Source organism: Cyrtonyx montezumae, unplaced genomic scaffold, assembly GCF_038088225.1.
Source record: "Cyrtonyx montezumae isolate F1298 unplaced genomic scaffold, pur_monq_1.0 scaffold_1, whole genome shotgun sequence".
Lineage (NCBI taxonomy): Eukaryota > Metazoa > Chordata > Aves > Galliformes > Odontophoridae > Cyrtonyx > Cyrtonyx montezumae.
Window position 1 is genome coordinate 23230982 of NW_027071825.1, and position 18139 is coordinate 23249120.

Sequence of the window (18139 nt, forward strand, 5' to 3'; positions counted from 1 at the left end):
CTGGGGAAATTCATGGGAACAGCTTTTCTTGTGGGTTATTCTGGCCCTAGCAGAGATGAGCGATGTGGAGCCATAAAGGACATCAGAGCATCACCATACTGTGGTCACCAACCTGCTCCAGCCTCAGCCCCCCTAGCCACCTCCAGCCCTAAGGAGTACTCACCATCCTCAACATCAAGCATTTTGAGGGTACTCCCCATTTCCAATCCAACCCAACACCAGCCATCCCAATACAGCAGCCAAACCCTTCCTTTAGTTCTGAGACCAGTTCCCCCAGGACATCCCACCTGCAGTCCCCAGTCCCGCCTCCTAAATCACAGAGCATTTAATGGGTCCGACTCAGGGCTTCATGCAAAGGAAGAGAACAAATGACTGCTGGGGGAGATATGGTTTGCATCATTTAATCACCATTTACAATAAAACGCTGCAGCAGCTCTGCGGAGGGTAAGACAGCAGAGTTCAGCAGATTTTATCAATAACACTGCAGGATTCCTACTGCGTGGCTAAGAGAGTTGCCATGGATATTGTGACAGATTTACTATCATTGTAACTTAATTCACCATAATAAGTATCTGCATAGTTATTATTGTTTTACAATGATAACTATAATTCAACCGCAGCTTTATGACTAAATTTGTAACATCACTATGATGTTCTGGGAAGAATTGAAAGCAGGACAATTCACATGCTTTCTCAGAATATAGAAAGAAAAAGAAATTCTAGTTGGTTCCTTTTTCTCCCCTTTTTGATCGTTTCTTTGAGAACAATTTCTGTGGTTTGGTTACTGTTGGTTTGGGACAGGGCGCACTGTCGGAATCAATGCACAGAGATAGCTGAAAAATGGGATTTTTCCACTGCAAAATTGATCCTGGGAAAAAAAAATAATCCCCAAAGTCTTTCAACATAAAGCTGCTAAAAAATTCCTAAGTGCTGCCAGTTGGGAAACAAATACAAAGCGTTGGCGAGGCGAATAAAAAATCGTCAGGTTTAATTCAAAAGGAATGACCAGATCATCAAAAAACATTGCTGAAAACGACCCTGGTAATCAGTGGAAACAATGCACTGCTGGAAAAATAAATAAAGCTTAGGAGAGAGCTCCAGACAAGTTTTAGGGCATGGAGCATGGCCTGCTCCAGGCAGGACCTCTGCAATGCTGCCCACATCCCTTGGGGACAAATCTCACCTGGGTTGGAGCCTGCAGAATGGGAAGGAGAAATGGAACAGAATCATAGAGGTTGGAAAGACCTCTGAGAGCATCAGGTCCAACCCCAGCCCATCCCACCATGCCCACTGACCACATCCCTCAGTGCCACATCTTCACAGTTCTGGAATACCTCCTGGAACAGCCAACCACTCTGAGAAGGAATGTTCCTAATGCTCAACCTAAACACCCCCTGGTCCAACCTGAGGCCATCATTCATTAAATGAGCTTGAGACAGCACCAGCATTTCCAGCCTAGTGCCCTGCACCCTGCTCACAAAGCTCTCCTCAGCTCCACGACTGCTTTCCCCCTGGGAGAAAGGTCCCCCAGCTCTGCAGCAGGTCCCCAGCTCCCCCTCAACTCCATGCACACAACCAAGGACTCACAGCCTGGTTGGGTTCCCACCTCTTTTGATTTTGGGTTAATTTTGGCCTCTTCCCCAGTCCCCATCCCAATTTGAACATGTTCTCCTTGCTCCTCCGTTCTGCAGCATGGAACAAGTCTTGGTGGGACAGTATGGGACAATTACTTGATGATCTTAAGAGTCTTTTCCAACCTAAATGATTCTCTTTCTATCAGATATCAGGAAGAACTCCACGCAGAGAGGCTAGGCATTGGAATAGGCTGCCCAAAGAAGTGGTGGAGTCCCCATCCCTGAAGGGTGATGTGGCACTGAAGGACTCTGCTCAGTGGTGGACTTGTAGTGTTAAGCTGATGGTTCACCCTTATAATCTTGAGGCCTTCTCCAACTGGAACCACTGCAACTCTCCAGTTATAATCCCACATCACAGAACACCAAACCCAGGGGCTTCTGAAGCCCCTCCTGCCTGGGGAGCCCCAAAGCACCTCCATAAGCAGAAGGAGCCATGGCCAACCACTCACATGGCTGCCCTGCCAGCAGCACTGAGTGTTAGCCCAGGCTTACATCACATTCCCTTCCCCCTTCCTCTCCTCCCCCCCTTCTCCTGCTCCTGATATATGAGATTAGATATAGGAAAATCTACTCATAAAATTAATGGAGGCTGCATGAACTCGCAGATCATAAACTCAGAGGGGTTTGTAGCTTGCTTTTCAGGGAGGGGGGAGGGCACAGAGGCAATTTAGCAGTGAAGACTAATTCACAGCAGCTGTCCCATCACACCCCACACCCCTCCCTGGGCTCAGGGAGATTTAGGGGAACACAGAACAGAGGACCAGAGGCGCTGGAGCTGGCACCCGCTGTGCCTGGCATGCTGAGGCTCTGCTCCCAGCCTGGGGCTGGTGGCCAAGCCACGTTCAGTGACAGCCTCCTGCTGCAGCATCAATCACTGGTGGTGGGAGCCAAGGCATGAGCAGCTCCATCTCCTGCCATGGGGCCACAGAGAAAACACGCTTCTCAGGTCAGGGGCTGTGGGTAGGCACAGGGTGAGGAGGAGCCTGGGCAGGTCAAGATTAAGAGCCCCTCTCTGCCCAGAGGAGAGGTGCACAGGCACAGGACTGACACATCACAGCCCCATTCCATCACACCTGTCCAAGGCAGCAGCTCAGTGGGGAAGAGGAAGAAGATACAGCCCTTGCTCAAGCCAGCATCAGAGCAGTGAGGACCAGCCAGGCACTAAGAACTCTCTGGACCACCAGCTTTAAGATGGAGAACATAGCAGCCCATCCATCCCTGAATCAGTCTCTTGGCCTGTCCCTCTCTCTGATGGAGGAGTAATGCTGAGGGCAGCTTACGCTCTGTTCCATCAGAAACCATCTTGGCACCCAGCAGCTCCAGCATCCATGACTCAGAGCCCTGCCCTAACCTCAAGGCTCTGCTGACTCAGAGGCAGCAAAAAGCCCCAGCCCCTTTCAAGTGGTTTGGAGCTTCAGCCAAGGCATCCACCCAAGGGGAGCTAGGCATCACATGCACCAAGCACCCAGCCAGCACAAACTGTCCTCCTTCAGGTTCCCCTCACAGACACCCTAAACATCACATCGTTTTACATACCTGCTTGCCAGCAAGACTATCCCAAAACTTCTCCAAGCAAGGTGACACAAAATAAGCTCCATGCTCCTCACGCTCAGAAGGCTCCCCTTCATTCTCTCCTCATCCTCCTCCATATTCTACTGCTGATGGTACTGAGGGGAGGATGAACCCTCCTGCCTCCCCTTTTATAGGACCCAGGTGGTCCCATGAGCCCAGGGAGGGTCTGCTGCTGGCCCACCTGTGGCCAGGACTTCCCTCACTCCCTATGTGGAGATGGTTCTCCACAGGTGACAGGGATCAGGAGGGTCAGGGCTAGCTCTGAGCTGCTATTTGAACAGGCAGATGACAGGGGTTGCTGTCCTCCTCACATAGAACCCATAACGTCTGAGACGTTCTCCAAACCATCAGCATCCACATTGCCTCTCAGCTCTGGACAGCGGTGCAGCTGATGGGGAGACATCTGTTCCCCATCCAGCCAGCAGTGTCTTCCTGATCTGCCTCTTAAAAATTACAAGGCAATTTGGAGTTTCTATTTTGTACTTTTGATTTGCCCAAACACCTGAAACATGAGCTCTCAATCCAGGATCAAAGGCTCTCTCTGGAGCAACACAGACGGCTATATCTACTGCCATATTTATGCATGATTAGGAACGCCTGCATTGGAGAGGGGATTTGGCACGGGTGCGTGCACTGCAAAGCCCTGAAACTCCACCCTCTCTGGGGCAGAAGAAGTCCTGTAGGGTCAGGGCTGGTGCCAGCTCCTTGGGGTGGCCCTTCTGTGTCACTTGTCCCTTATCCCTATACAGGACCCAGACCTGCTGCTGGCTGGGACCTCACCTTTATGCCTTGCTCCACTGGTGGGGTGTTGCAGTGTGGATGCTACCCTGGTGCTGTGATGTAGGAGGCAGCGAGCGTGACACCAGGTCAAGCAAAGGGTTAATGTTAATTAACACAAGGCATTAATGAGTTGGAGGGATTATGGATTGAGCCCATTCCCTGTGAGTCCAGAGCCCTTGAGCAGGGCAGGGGGACCCCACTCTGGATTTTGTGGATTCTGCGTCTCCCAAGGATAAAATGCTTTAGAGGAGCAGGATGTGATCCCCGTGTAAGGGAATGGTAGGCCACACTGTTTATGGGAAAGCCAGCAATAAAGATGCCTGCCCTTAGACAGGTAGCAGAACAGGAGAACAGCCACACGTGTCAGAAAGTGATGCCTTTCCCTTCCTCTCTCCTCCTTTCAGATCAATTTGAAACATAGGAAAATGCAATAAAATGCCAGATGCCTCTGCCTTATGGACATAATTATTTTTGGTAGTGCGTAATGAATCAGCTAAAGTCAAGGTTACCAGCCCAAGGCTGAGATATCCTTAACTCTGCCCTTCTAGGTGGGAAGCTGGTGCCTCCCTCTGAGCCACCATAAGCTTAGTTTCCATCATGCCAATATGCAAACCAGTGCCACACACTTTTATTAAAGCAATCTAAAGGTGCACACAGTGCAATCCTAACTCCTTCCCTGGGGAAATTTGTGGGATTTTTTTGTTTTTGGCCACAGTTTCCCCTGGTGCTGAGGGACCTCCAGAGCAGAGCTGGGATGAGGTGCCCACGAGCTCTGCTGATTCCAGCGTGCTCCTTCTGCAGTGCTTCAGTTTTGCACTGGGAATGAGCTGGGAAGAAATTTTGCCACAAATATTTTCAGCAAATTATGAAGTCTTGGAAAAAAGCAGATTTCAGTTCTACTGAGAAGTTTCTGTTTTGACAGATGTTTTAAGTATTTTTTTTCTAAAGATTTTTATTTCTTATTGAAACTAAAGGAGGTCTTGAAACCAAAGACTGGGCCAAGACAAAGGCTTTGAAAACAACTAAGCAGAATGTTTCCCTGTTCACCATGTTCTCCATTTCAACAATTTGGGGAATGGGGAAAAATTCACAGAATTTCACCTTCCCTGAATCCGTCCTGTTCACCCAGAAAATCATAGAATGATTAGGGTTGGAAAAAATCACTAAGATCATCCAGTCCAACCACCAATCCGTCCCCACCGTGCCCACTAAAATGTTCTGGCTGAGAAACGCCCTTCATGCCCCATTGAGCCTGGCTTTTTGAACGCTGTGGAGCCAATGGGACCCCCACTTCCAGCATCCCAGTGTGGTTTCCATGTCAATCAGCTAAAAACAGAGCCCTCCAGGAGCTCGGACATTTTGCAAAGCAAGAAGGCTGCCAACTTAAAGGCAGATTAGGCAACGGGTGCCCACGCCCATGTCCCACCAAAGGCAAAATACCACCACTGCCCATCTCATCCTCAGCTGTATCCTGCACCTCCAGCTTGCTGCGGGGGGTTGAGGACCCTGAATAATTCCAGAGGCTTTGGGCCTGTAGTGCGACCCTGCAAGCAGCTCCAGCTCAGCAGCGCAGCACACGTGCTGGCAAAAGGAAGCATTTAAAAACTGCTGCTGGGAACTGCGCGGCGCTATCCAGCGGGTAGCCGCTTTCCTTCAACGGGCCATAAAAATCCCATTTGGAAATGCAATTGCCTTGCTCCCCTCCTGCATCATGCTGCTATTTCAAGGGGGCCCGTCTAGCGCATTAAAGCACACGCGAAAAGGACCGGGATCTGCTGAACCTTAAAACAATTATTATTTTTCGCAAGCCACACTCCTTCCAAGACTAACATTATTCTAAGATGCAGGTAACATGTGACACGTTTTCTTTTTCTCTCCAAAGTACAACACCCTTCCCTTCTTCTATCCCTCCTTCCCAAATATCAATCATCGGCAAAGACAAGGCAAATGAACTTTTAATCAATAACAGCTACTGTTTCTTGTACCGGGACTGTTTATGATTTAAAAGGGGAAAAAAAAAATTAAATCAATCCTGATGTGAACATTTTCCCACTTGGAAAAACAGCCCAATCCTATATCAAAAGGTTGAGTTTTTTTTTTTTTATATATATGTTTTTAAAAGGTTTAAAGGCTAAATTAATTTTAAATTGTTTTTACATATCTCGCCTATAGACAGAACCACATCACATGATGAGGAAGGGTGGTCCACGGTTTATTAATGTTCCCAGTAAGTGCTTTAGCACCAGTCTGTCTGCTGTATGCACATTCAATACCGTTGCTGTCTAAGCACCGAGCCGGCTCTAACCGCACGCAGCGTGGCGCATCCACCCCAGCGCTGGAGCTGGCGGTCTGTCCCCTTTCCGCCCAGACCAGGTACAACACTTTGTGGTATGTCTGCAGGAAGGCAGCGTCCAGCAAGGACCTCAGCCTAAATCCTGGTTTTTGTCAAGAAAAGAACAAGACCAGTGTGACTGTTTGGGAATGCATTAAATAGAAGTCCCAAACCTGCAAACCAGATTATCCCTGGACCCAGAGGAGTCTATGAAGGCTCCCATGGATGATGGGATTTCAACATAATTTTGTGGATCTGGGTCTTGGTACCTTAAATCAGGGCAAGGCTGCAGGAAGGGGCTCTGATTTTCATTTCTGTTGTGGCAAAGACTTGAAAAGTAAGGAGATGGAGCTCATTTCCACCTTCATATGCCACAGCTCAAGTGGCAATGTGCTGGCTCGAGCACAAGGATATCTGAGTATGAACATCCGGTACCTGATTTTGGTACCTGTGGCAACCAACCCACAGCAGGGGGTTGGGACGAGATGGTCTCTGAAGTCCTGTTCAACTCAACCATTCTATGAGACCTAACATAAATGGTACAGGAAAAGGAACCCACCAGATTTTACCTGAACCCCAGGTGGGTTCATTTTGGCTTCTTACAGCAATAGCTTGTCCTGCTGACCCATCTGTGTGTCCATCAGCAGCAGCAACCCCTTCCCTTGCTGCCCCAATCAGCCTAGTGGCTGGACACTTCTGGGAGTCCCATCTTTAAGCACTGAGGTCTGCTACATGCCATGGCCATGTGCAGCTTCCTGGCCTTGTCCCATAAGTGACACACCACTGTGACTGACCCCTGTGCTCACCTTTGGGACAGTGAGTAAAGTCTCTTTGCAGAAGGACGGAGGAGCAGCCCAGGAGCTACCAGGTCCAGGTACAAGGACTGAACCCAGGCAGATGCCATGTGCATGGCCTCGCTGGAGGCAGCAGCAGGATGATTTGTGGGAGAGGCTGCTCCGCAGATGGCCGAGAGGAAGTGGCTCTAACACTCATTCCTCAGGCTCTCTGAGTCATCGGCCAGGGACGTCCCAAATGGAGAAAGCTGGACGTGGCCAGGCTGGCCCTGGGCAGGCATTGTCATAGCTGCCAGGCTCACATCCCTTCACACTGGCTCCATGCCGGGATGTCGGACAGGGTGCAGGAATGTAGATCCCAACAGGAAAAATGGCTTGGTCTCTCTATCTCCCCATGAACACATTTCCCCCTGCCTTACTCAGCCATCTCCACCCTCTGCCATCACCCTTACTCAGTACTCCATCCCCACGCTCCCTTCTTGAAGCACTGAGGGACAGGGCATGTCAACTCTGACATTTCCCCTTTTACCACGGGATCAGTGGCTCAACCAGAGCCTGGATGCCATTTCCTCAGTTCCCTTTCCCATGAGGCCTTCAATCCCCTGTGACTATGTCACGCTCTGCTGTCCACCATGGCTCTCGCATCACCATCCCCATGGCCAACGCAAACACCTCCCACTTGTGTACTGAGGTGAGTACCCATCTCAGAGCTCTTCTCCCAGAGGAGAAGAAACATGAGGCAGCTTTTTAGGATCAGAACAGAAGAGAATAGACTAGATGTTTCTCCACTTACAGTTCTGCCAGACTTTAACCGGGCTCCAATTTTCCATGCTGGGTTTCTGCCTCTGGCCATGTTTTGTTTTGTATTTGTCAAAAATTTCCATGACTCCATTTCCACCAGCCCTTTGAACAAGGTTTAGGGAGGTCTTGCCTTTTTTTTTTTTTTCTGTTTTCTTTTTTTTCTTATGCCCATGTTAATACATGATTACAACCATTTTACTGAGAAGCAGCGCTGCCTGGAGGCTTGGCAAGAAGTGTCCCCTGAGTGAGGAGATGGGCCTTTCTCCATCCTTGTGACAGCCGCTGAAGTCGGTCAGATCACGAGCCTCTGAAATAGCAGGGGTTGGCTGGAGTTTGGCAGATTGATGAAGCAAAAAGCCCATCTGCACTGAATGCCCTCCATCTCTGAGCAGGCTTCAGGCAACGGTTTCACAACACCGCACCAGCCAACTGCGTAAACACAGAGTGCAGCTTAAATATAGTGCTCGCCTTGAGGAACAAGCAGTGCTGAAAGAGAAGAGCATCTTACACAAATAAACAAGGGTCCCGCAGAACTCGAGCATTTGGACCAAGGTCAACGGTGGGAATTCATGATTGGGAAAATTATTGAACCTAAAAACTGCACATGAGTTCTCAGATACGGATTTCGTCTGCTGGGAAGCACTAATTCAAGTGGACTGAACCCATCTGTGGCTTTGGGTTGAATTCAGCAGATCCTAAATCCAAACAGTTGCAACAGGAGAACAGAGGAGGAGATGGGGAAGTGAGGAAGGCCAAACCAAAACACTTTGTTTGGGGCAGATCGATTAACCTGAAATCCTTTTATGTTTGTCTCACTTGGAAGATGGATGGGTTCTGTCGGCTTGGCAGGACCTTTTCTTCTTTCAGTGCTTTGGCTCCACTGGTAGAACAAAAAACCCCGCAGTTATTCAGACGTGCGATCCAGGTAGTCTCAGCTCCTGAAGAAACTGGGGTGGGAGCCCCAGCCAGGACTTGCATCCTACAGACCGCCCAGGCTCCAACTGATTTGTGTTGCCAGTCTTGCCATGACTCCAAATTAGGATTGCCTGGTGATGCAAAACAGAAGAAGAAACAGGCAAAACAGCAATGGTAGAGAAAACAGCCTCTAAAAAACTCTGGTTTAGGACTCCAGGAAAATCAAACAGGAAGAAAAATACCTGCCTTGAGGAAAATGAGTTGGGGGCTGAGCTCGCCTCCCCAAGTGCCAACGCTGGTCTGAACAGACCTGGATGCAACTATATGCAGGAAATCCCACTGAAGTTGGTGTTTGACAGCCAGTGTGCGGGCAGGAATACATCTCTGCTCTGCTGGAGATGTTGCGAGGTGGCCAGAGAGTAGGAAAACCAATGGGTAAAACATCTGCAGCCGTACAACACCCAGCAAAGGGGTCATGTCTTGCCTTTAGAGGAGATTAAATTTAAAATCTGTCAACCCCAACAGTGCTGAGGTCAATTTTCTTCCTCCTCATTGATGGGGAACAAATTTGAAGCCCCGAGGTGTCATTCCTGCATGTCATTCCTGCTTTGAGTTCTTCCCTTCCTTTAGCCTGATAGACCTGTTCCCTTCCTGAAGACGATCATTTTTCAGCCAAACATGTGGCCGTTTGCATTCCTGAGTGATGGAGCACACAGCTTGCGAGGGAAAGGGAATTTTGTGCTGTATCCTGCTGACCCCACCAATGCACCATACACCCATACGTTCATGGCCATCCCACCAAACCTCGCTAATGAATGTGCTGTAGTTCGAACCGTTGCTCAGGGGAAGGGGACACTTCTGGGAAGATGCTTCAGAGCTGCACTGGTCACTGTGTGCCCAACTTTCCACGTGTCTTTGTTTCTCATCTTGGGCAGCCACGCATGGGGCAGAGCTCCTGCGAAGTCAGGCATCTGAAAGCTTCCAGGCTAAGAGGCATTGTGAACAACCTGAGCTACTGCCTACTTTTAGCCCCTCCGTGCTCTTAAGGATCAGGAATTCTCTTTTATAAACCATGGAACTGCAGGCTGTCCCATCAGCTTGTCAAGATGCCACAAGGAGGCAGGACAGAATGTTCATATGCGCTCAGCATTTATCTAAAGATTAAGGTTTTCTAAAAAAATAAATAAATAAGGGGGGGGGGGGGGCTCTCTAATGCTCAAGGAAAATATTTTGGACTCCAGAAAGCATACCAGTTTGAAAACAGCATACCTAGGATAGTTGGGGTCTCAGCTTCCATGAGCATTCATCCTGGCATTACAGCCTATGCAAGCATCTGATTGTAAATACTGCCGTTGTGGAAACTTGGCTGGAGGGAATAGACAGACTGTCACACACACCAGAGCAGAGATGATCATTATCACGACTTGAAAGAATAAACGGGTATGAGTGGGAACAGCTGCATCTGAATTTATATGTATGTGGGGCATGTCTGGGAAGGACACACAACGTTTGCCACCGCAGGTACCTTTCTGCTGGCTGAGAAATCCCATTTCTCACAAGCCCAGGAGGATTGCAGAGCTGAGGAGCTGAGTTGCTCTGAGGATGCCAGCAGTGCATGGTGGCCAAATCTTTGAGATGTAGAAGACCCCGCATGCAGCTGGAGCAGAGCATGCCCTGTTGAGGGGAGTCCTCCTGGCCAAGGGACCCAAGCTGTGTCTTGATGAGGTTATCCCAGAATGCTTCCCAAATCTTAGGTCTGGAGGCATGCTTTGGCTGCATCCCAGCTCCACGTTGGGTATGTACCAGCAACCCCAGAGCCACAGTTTGCACACAAAGGGAACCCAGATGGGAGTGCTGGCACACTGCAATGGCTCCTACTCTGCAGAGACCAGGACACAAGGTCTGGCGGACAGAGCTCAAAGGAGCTGGACACCTAGAGGTTTGCTCCTCTCCCAGTTGCCCGTTTTCCCCTCAATGACCAACCCAAGTTATGTAGCCTTCTGCAAGGCCCCACGAGGAACAACCCCATCAGACAACAACTTCACAATGGATGTGGTAAAACCAATCCCAACTGCACTGGTTTTGTACTGGGATTTCCCCCTCCTCCCCCCCCCTTTTTTTTTAATTGGGATGCCTTGCAGCTGTAAGCCGAGCACTATGCAAAAACCTACACAGACTGCGTGCCACCTTCCCACTTAAGGTGTCTGTCCCATCACAAACTCTAAAAACATCTATTTTCTGCAAACTGCAGCTGACTGACTCCCATGCTGTGAGTCCATATGGACTGTTCCATAAGGGCTTTCCTTGCCATCAGTCTTTCTGGACCCACATCCTGCCAAACGCGGCTTGTTTCCCTGGGTCACCTTGTTTACTGCTGTATTAGCTCAGCGTTAGATTTATTTTTTCCAGTTCCCTGGAACTTCCCCAGAGTTCCCAGATTTGTTTAAAAATCAGCACTAATGGTTCAGAGAGCTCTCAGGCCAATTTGTTTACCCTTTGATGCAAGATATCTGATCCTGCAGAATGTCTAACTTTAATCACTGCCGTTTAACACATGGCTTCGTCACTGACAGAATACGGAGCATTTCATTATCTCCGTAAAGCATGAGTGTGTCATCCTACTTCTTTCCAAAGAGAAAATAAATGTTGAACAAATCACTTTTTCTCTTCTACACGCAGGCTGAATATTTTCCTAATATTGTCTGGGACCTCATTACAGGATTTGGCTTCTCTCGGTACGCTGAAACAGTTTCTTACTATCATTAACCTTAATGGCAACAGATTTTCCACTCCTGCCTTTGGGTCCCCTTCCCAGGTGTCTGCGTACACTCATTGATTTGTTCCCACTGCAGATTTCTCACTTTTTACCTACCATTATCATTATGCCATTAGCATTAAACCATTAACACCCATGCATATTGGTGCCACATATTTATGCCCATACTTATCTAAGCACATATGTACGTTAAACCGACAGCAATGCTGTTCCACTTTCTCACTTAGCTGGGACTTGTTTATGTAAAGCAGTGCCGTGGTTCCCAGAATAGCAGTTATCTGAGAGCATCTCACAAAACAGCCTTAAACGCTTCCCATTATCAGCTGTTCTACATTTTTTTGTTTGTTTAAACAATTCCTTCCACTCCTAATTTTGCTTCTAACTGTTTCCAGCCTAGAGAAGTTGTTCTTTTTTCCAGAGCTAGGGTCTAGAGCTGGGCACCTCTGTGCTTTTAAAAACCTGGTCCCTCACTGCATGTAAATAGTAGTGGTCAGAGCTCATGCATGGTGTCATGCTCGCTGGCACAGTGACAGCCTGGGGATAGGTTACGCAGTCCCTGCCCATCACCAGGCTGGAGAGATTCAAGCCCGAAAGGCAGAAAGAGCTGTGATTTGTGGGGGGATGCATCCCTCCTCGGCTCCCAGGCTCAACAAGAGGGGGAAAAGCCACTGGGGACTGAAGACAGCTTTCATCAATTGAGATGTTTTATTTTGTGTTGCCTTTTTTTTTTTTTTTTCCTTAAACATCCTTTGTTTTCTAACAATAAATCATAACCCGAGGCAAAAGCCTTTAAAAGGACTGGGCATGGAGTCTGCTTCACTTCCCGGGCTGGCGAGGCCAGCCACCAGCTGACAGCAGCCATCCATCTGCAGCTTGGCCATCCATCCATCTTCAGCCGTCAGCGCGCCAGGACCCCGCGCCCCAGCCCTGCCCCCAGCACCAAAGCTGTAACCCTAAAGAAGGCACCAGCATCTCCTCCAAACAGAGCGGTGCTGGGAAATCCAGCCACAGCTGAACCTTCCCACGTAGTTTCTCGTTTTTATTATTATTTTTTCTCCATTGGTGGCTATTCCTACCTCCCGTTGTTTACTGCCCATGCTTCCAGGTTTGCCTTTTCACATCCGTGCTGCCAGCAGTCAGCAGTTTATGGTGGCGCCTACGTCTTCTGTTTACCCTCTTATTATTGTTCCCCAAAGATGCTCCATTAAAGCCCTCTTAACTGCTCTACCTCGTTGCTATCTGGAAGACTGGTCGCTCTCCCAAGGAGATGGAGGTGGTCCAAGTTGTACGCTCCTTCCAAAAGCATCGACAAGGTTCCGTGAGCTGCAACAGCTTCACCCCTTCATTACACCTTTTTGCCCCTTGGTGGTCCCCCTCTCCCCCCATCTGCTTTTGCTTCCAAGAGGTATGGGACCTCGCAGCTGAACATCTGAACTTTCCACTTTTTCTCTTCCCTCCTGAGGTCCCTCAAGTTGTTGCTGATCTGAGAAGCGTTTTATGAGTCAATTTCACTCAGGCCAAATGTGTCATAAGTGATGGATCCCTGCCTGCAGCCAGCCAAGTGCCGTTCAGCCGCGCAGTGATGTGAGCCATGCCAGAGCCAGGCAGACTGCATGCAAGCCTGCTGCCTTGTTGTCCCCTCCTCTGCCACAGGCCAGACCCCATCAGCCACCATTCATGAGGATCCAGCTCAACGTGGGCGATGGGGGAGGGCTTCAGTGGTTTTGATGCTAATTCAGGGTCAAGAGGTGGTCAAGAGCCACATGTTGCTGCCTGACACCTCTTCCACCAGCACGGGCCCATGCCTTCTGCCCTTAACTTAGCTTTTCATGCAGCAAGAGTAACATCTACTCAAAACCAGCAGCCAGACATGTGAGACACATTTCCTGGGTGACCAAGAGGGGATGCTTCCCTCACACAGAGTGCCCCCAGTCGCAGAATGATAGAATGGTAGGATCACAGAAGTGTGGAATAATAGAATCACAGAACTGTTTGAGTTAAATGGTCCAATCTCTGCACTGAACAGGGAGACCTACAGCTCTGTTATGTGCTCAGAGCCCCATCCAGCATGACTGTGGGTGTCTATAGGGATGGGACACTACCACCTCTCTGTTCCAGTGCCTCTCTGCTCTTATTGTAAAATCTTCTTCCTTATATTCAGTCTAAATCTCCCCTGTCCAATAAATCTCCTGTGTCCAACGCAACCATTCCACAGCTCAAGGAGGATGGGGCCACCACACATCTTCCTTCTCTGAGCTGGGGATGTCCCTTGCTGGTCAGGCTTCCTCTGGGGCTGGAGATGATGTTGGTATCACAGAGCACCTGGCTGGGGTGGGTATTCCACATCTAAGGGTGATGGAGGTGAAGATTTCTGAAGGAAAGGGAAAATCCTCCAGCCTGGATGCCCCTTTGTTTCTAATTGTGCAGCAGTGCTCAGGCGACGGGGCAGGGAGGGGTAAGAACGGCGGGGTCCTGACACGGAACCGCCTGCAGTCGATGTCCCGGCCCCTCTCAAAATATCCTAGAGCACTTGGCTTCACCTCAGATTAAGTCCAGTTGCCCAGGCTGGCTTGTACCCATACATGAGCTAAATGAGAACCACCCGTCCCACCGCCATCCGCCTGGCCCTCCTCCTCCTCCTCCTCTCCCGCACAGGTTCATTAAGGCCTTCCCCAGTGAAAACAGGCTGCGTTTCGGGGGGACTGCCGAAGCGTTTGATATTTTCCACTCTGCGTGTCAAGGGCATTTACAGTCGGCGTCAGGCTGTTCCGTCAGTCTGAGGGAAGCACTTTGAAGTGTTTGTGGTAGAGGCCACATGTGCAGTCAAGATGTGCTCCCCAGCCTCTCGCTGCCTCTGCATTCCCAGCACCATGTGACAATGAACAACATGGCTTAACCCTTTCGCACTGCAGGAAGCTCCTGCTCAGAGCCTGCGTTTCACTTCTTGGCGGCATCCTCTGGTGAGCAAGAAGAGCAACACAGCTTGCACAAGCATGGCACAGGGCACAAAGCGAGTCTGACGGAGATACAAGGTCTCAGAGCTCCTGCTCTAAGCTGATGTAATCCCCACTCACGCCTGGAGAGCTGCCAGAGGTCCTGCTTGGATGCAGCACTTAGAATCATAGAATCATTAAGGCTGGAAAGACTGCTAAAATCACCTAGTCCAACTTGATTCACCATGAGCACTGCTGGGGCCAGCACCCACCCTCACTGCTCCTTGCAATGGGCTCCAAGCTATATCCCCGAGAAGCCACACGGAATGAATCCCAGCAGCGGTGACACACCAGGAATGCCCACAATGACATTGCTGCCTGTCCTCCAGAGTGATGGATGGCACACGCTGAATGTCAGCCAGCTTCTTCTGAGCAGGGTGCGGGGTGAGCGGCGGCAGCCAGCTCACCATGGTGCTTTGTGGAGCTCTCCATGGGGCAGCGGTCACGAATGAGTCCGATTTGTTTGTGCTGGGCTCGTACAGTAGTCGTGCAGTGCTCAGTCACCACCGTGGGCTCTACATTATTGTCATATGCCCAGAGTGCCCTGGGGAAGGACTTCTTTTAAAATGAAGCAGGAGGATCAGTGAGCAGAGCTGCCCTTTGGGGGAAGCAGAATAACAGCTCCCAGGCTATTCCTCAGCTCCCTAAGGGAGCAAAGTAAGGAAATTCAAGACACGTGGCATCAAGCAATGCTTTCCTGGTGCCAGAGAGGCACCTCCACCCCCGGCTCCTTGCAGCCCCAGGGCAGGAGCTGTCAGGACAACAGTGCTGGCAGGTGGATCTCCCACCTTTTGGCAGGAACACCTACTGGTTGTTAGGAATGTGGCTCAGCTCGCACCTCTAGAAGCCCCATGAGATATAAATTCAGCCTCCACTGCCACGCAAGCCTGTGTGTGCCGGGGGCTGAGCTGCAACCTCCACAGGGTGGTTTTAATTCTGAGCAGACTCCCAGTTTGATCTGCACAGCCCAGACCCACTGCAGTGATAAAAAGGACATGGTAGGCAACAGGGGAGGAAAGAGTGGTGAGAAAGGCAGGGGCCTTTCTGTGCAAGCTCAGAGCTCAGCAGCTACGAGCTTAGGGGACAGAGGTGAGCTGTGGAGACACACATCTCACTCTCTGCTGCTGCCCTGAGCATGGCTGTGGCTTTTTGGGAGCCAAGGCTTGATCTGAGCTCAACACTTGACCCCACATCCCTGGGGAGGTGGGCAGAGCCATAGCTTCAGGAGTGTTGCTGTTGGGGTGGCAGGGATTCACCATGTTCCAGCAGGTGCAGCAATAGCACGTGGCACAGAACAGCACAATCATTCTTTTTCATCATTGCAGTACAGAGGGTAGAGGCCTGGGGGAAGGGTGTCACTATGCTGGCTCTTGTTTAGCAGGGAAAAGAAGTTTTCCAGGCCAGATGGGGCAGTTTTCAAGCCAGTTTCCTAAGGAGGAAACACCAAGGAAACAACCCAAGGAAATAATGTCAAGGAAACAACCCAAGGAAACAACTATCTGCTCCATTATCGGTTTTGAACTGGTTGCCCACTTCTGATTTGGTCACAAAGACAGGCACCTAAGCAGCAATAAGTTAATGACAATAAAATACCCTTGCAGGGGAGACAGATCCAACCCAGGGGCCCAAGCAAAGGGAAGACAAATAACCTCACTTTTATTAGACACCAGGAGGTAGACGCAGCAAAGCTGGTTTCATTGATTTCACAGACCCACTTGCTTTTATAGCTCTGTTTCAGTGTGGAGAGGAGGCCAAGTTTCAAAACCAACTCAATAGGTGCGGATTAGGCCTTGCTGTATCACTCTTACTCCTGCCCTAAGCTCCTTGAGACAGGACTCAGAGTCTGCCAAGAGCTGCCTGGGTCACACTCACCTAAACCCAATTGAAGGCACAGCACTGTGTGACCTGGAGCGTTATGCCTGTAGCACATGAAGTTTGTCTGCCCCAGGGCTCTTTCTGATTAGGCTCTTTTTTCATTTCAGTTGGAATTCATACATGGGGTAGAAATCAGTCTTTAAGCATTCTTCTCTTTCCTCAGCCATTCCCAGAGGCCTAGCTTTGCTCTGCTGCCCAACTCTAGGCACTGAGGGTGGGAAGACTTCCTTCCACCCTGCATCCCACGTGAGATGAGTTTGCTACAGCTGAATGTGCCACAGGCTCAGCTTTCCATCCAAGGACATGTGAGATAATTCATGCTCGGGTCAGGCTGGGGAATGAAGACAACTTCCCCCTTTGTGCTTGTGGCACGCTGTACCCATTTGCAGCCCAAAAGACACTCACAGATACGGTCTGACCTTCTGGTCCACTGCACAAGGTGTATTAAGGGCAACATTTCACCCTTGTGTAAACCCTTTAATCAGAGGATCACAAAGTGCTTTGCAGAAGTTTGCTTATTAATCCTCACGGCAGCAGTGGGAAGAAATAAGAGACACATGGGAATCCCCTCCATTGCTATGGAGAGGGGGCACTTTCTAGGGTAGAACAGAGCTTTTAACAGATGAGAACACTGCTGCTCAATATAACATACTGGCCAGGAAAGAAATGAATTGAATTAAAACCGTGGTGAACAAGGGGACGTTTGGGCAGGAATAGTGTGATTAATCACACTGAAACTTGGCGAAGACAGCGGGGAAAGGCACCATGTGATTTCCATCAGGTTCTGCGAACGCTCCGCTCAGAGCCCGGTGTGAAGGTACCCCACGAGAAGGGGCTGGGAGACACAATCAGGGCTCAGTGCAGGGAGAAGAGCTGGGCAGAACCTCCAGAAGCAGCAGGTTGGGTGGGGATGTGAGGCACAGCTCCACTGTTGCCCTCCTGCCTGGGTGATGCTGGACAACAGCACCCACTGCAGCTGGCAGCTGTGAGGTCCTTGCTCCCTGTGGCTGTAGGGACACTCAGTCCCTAACCATAGGACACTACGGGCACCTGCTGCTTCTATCTCACACACACCCGAGGTGCTTTAAACCATTCCCACTTCAAGCAGACCAAAGCTGGTCCTGATTGTTTCCCTGCAGCTCAATCTCCTTGTGCAATCTCTGTGCCTGCAACTCTTCGAAGCTTTCCTTGAGAAAAGTCCTCAGCTCAGCCATGCACACAGTGAGCTGTACCTGCAGACAGCACAAAACCAGAGGCAGGACGTGGCTATGTACCCCTCACCCCTAAGCAAACCACGAGGCAGTTCACAAGTAACGCAGTAACTCTGCTCTTCAGAATGGGATCCTCTGAAAAGCCAACAGTGCACAGCCACAAGATGCACGCTGCCTGGTCCTCCAAACAGAGATGTCCCAGATGACAATACTGGCAAGGAAGAAAAGGTCATTCAGAGCTCATTTTCACTCCAAGACTTCACGCGATGTGAACGTGCCAATCCTTGGATTCTAACAAGACTCCTTTCAGAGTAAATGATACAAGAGCAAAGGAAACCAGGGGGAACTGGGCACGCTTTGCACACACATATTGTTTTGCACACGCTGCCAAATCAGATGGCAGTGCTTCTCACACACCCTACTCAGCTCTATATGATGGTAGGAGGTTGGAATGTG